The following is a 2,580-nucleotide window of genomic DNA, read 5'->3' as shown; positions in this document are numbered from 1 at the left end:
GGAGAATGGAGGAGAAGGGATTGCAGCGTGGCCATCCCCCCTGGGGGGTGATTTCTCGCTTTCTGTCTCTATGTCTCTGTCTGGCGAGCGCACACACCCCCTATCGCAAAAATCTCAAAAAAAAAAAAAAAAGATGTATTGGTGTATTTCCAGAGACATATTTTAAACTACAATAAATTTGAATACATGAAACAATGAAATATATTACAAGAAATCACACCATAATAGGTAAGAGCATAATCCATGCCATGATCAGTTAAGAATAGAACATTTGGACCAGCAGATAGCATAATGGTTATGTCCCTGGACTCCCATGTAGTCAACTGTAATTCGAGTCCCAGGCCCAGTGGCTTAAAAAATTCACACTTGGTGGGTGTGTCCAAAATCCTGAGAGGAGAATGCAGGAGAAGTGATTGAGGAACAGAACATTCTACAGTTAATTCTGTTCTACAGATTGTAGAATAGAACATTCTACAGTTAATTTCCTGAACCTCAGAGTCTTCATCTGTAAAATGAGAATAACATTTGTATCATTCTCATGGGGTTACTTCAAGCACTAAGTGAGATAATACATATATGGTATTAAGCATAGTGTTGTGTATTTGTTTTCTATTTCTGTATAAAAATTACCACATACTTAGATTAACACAACCACCATTTGCTATCTCACAGTTTCTGTGGGGGTGATTCCTCTGCTTGTGTCTCACAAGGCTGCAATCAAGATGTTACCTGGTTATCTGGAAGCTTGACCAGAAAAGAACCCCTTCTGTGTTCGCTCAGGTTCTTGGCAGAATTTTCTTGACAGCCCATCACGTTTACCACATTCTGTTGATTAGATGCAGTCATAGTTCCTGACCACACTCAGGGGTGAACCCCAGGAAGTTCGCCCTAGTGAACACTGGGGACCACCATAGAGTCTGTGTGCCACACATTGTGAATTAATGAACTCATAAATGTGTGAGTGGATAAATGCATGAGTGAATGAGTGGACTTTGGTATATATGGAATGAGCGATAACCCCCTTGGACAACAGAAGACATGGGAAGTAGTTCTAAATACAGGAGAAACAGGTGGACAGTAGACTCTGATGGTACTTTCCCATTCGAGATCACAATGCAAGTGCCCAATCCTTCTGAATATAATGTGTTGAAGAGTCATGGGGCCTAGGCTTTGAGTCCCAGAGATTGTCAGAGTGAGCTCCCAGGGCCGCTGGGGAATGGATCTTTAAGGACAAGCAGAATTTTTAGTCTCACTTTAAAGTGATAATTTTCTTATAATTAAAGCAAAAGGAGTAACTAGAAATGAAATAAGTGGTCAAATAGAGTTATAAATTGTTAACCTCTACATAGTAGAAATAACTAACAATATAAACAAAAGAAAACTATTCAGCACAAATGGAAATGAGAGCGATCATCTTCGAGCACAGGAAAACTTACTCAGACACACATAAGCAGCACCAGTACCCTCAGTGGGTGAATAACAGAGGACATGATTATGTGATTCTCTCACGGGATCATTAACAGTGAAATGAATCTGAAAAACAGTCTAAATCTAATACGGATGGGACAGGAGCCTTAAAAACAATAACTTTTTAAGTGTAATACATAATTTTTATTTTACTAACTGATTACTTTAAGATGAAGTGTAAACAGTAAAATAAATTGCATTAGTAGTATTCACCAAACACCTGGCATAACTTGTGACTCACCCTTGGAGGATGGATATTGATGATAATTATTTCTCAGTCAGTGGCAGGAGCTGATAGAGCAGCAGGCCCCAGATAATCAGAACACTTCTTTTTCAGACCGTAAGTTCACATTAACACAAAGCTGACAAAGAGGGTAGAAAGCAATTTAGAATTCTTCCAAATTGACTTCTACTGCTCCAGTAGCTGGAAAACAGTCAAACAGGTGGAAAACAGACTCTGGACCAATAAAAAAAACTAGACTCCATGGCAGAGCCTGCCCACGACAGAGGGCAGCGCCTCCGCTCTCATGAGTGTTCTATGGCAGCGCCCCGGCCTCTGATGATGTCCTTCTTTGTGATGGCGCTGCTGGAGGGGTGTGGCGAGCCTTGCCCTGCATCTGGACTTGGCACAGAAGTGGTGACACAGGTAGGGGTTCTGCTGTTCCTTCTCCCTCAGGCTTGTGCCGAGTGGACCAAAAGAAGGTGAGTTTTGATGCAGTGACGATATGTACGTTCCATACATCTGTCCACGGGTCATCGGGAGCAAGTGGTAGCACGTCTTGTGTTGTGGCCTGGACTGGAAGACCAGTGATTATATGAATAATAATAAGCTCTCTCTGACTATTTGTTATTGCTCTTAGTTGTTTTCTTAAATTTATTTCAGAAGAGTGAAAGAGAGAAAGCAAGAGAAAGAGAGACAAGCACACTGACAGGGTTGCCACAGATCCTGTCCCCCCACCACCATCTTCCCAGCCAGCCAGGATTATGGGCACACTAATTGGGCATGTACGGGTAGATCTGAGAACCAAACCCATGATCCTCCATATGGATCCAGCTTCACTTGAGCAACACGTTACCTCCATGCGTCTGAGTCTGCCCTATTTACCTCAGTTT

Source organism: Tupaia chinensis, unplaced genomic scaffold (genome assembly GCF_000334495.1).
Source record: "Tupaia chinensis unplaced genomic scaffold, TupChi_1.0 Scaffold000350_1, whole genome shotgun sequence".
NCBI lineage: Eukaryota > Metazoa > Chordata > Mammalia > Scandentia > Tupaiidae > Tupaia > Tupaia belangeri.
Note: the sequence above shows the minus strand (reverse complement) of the source record.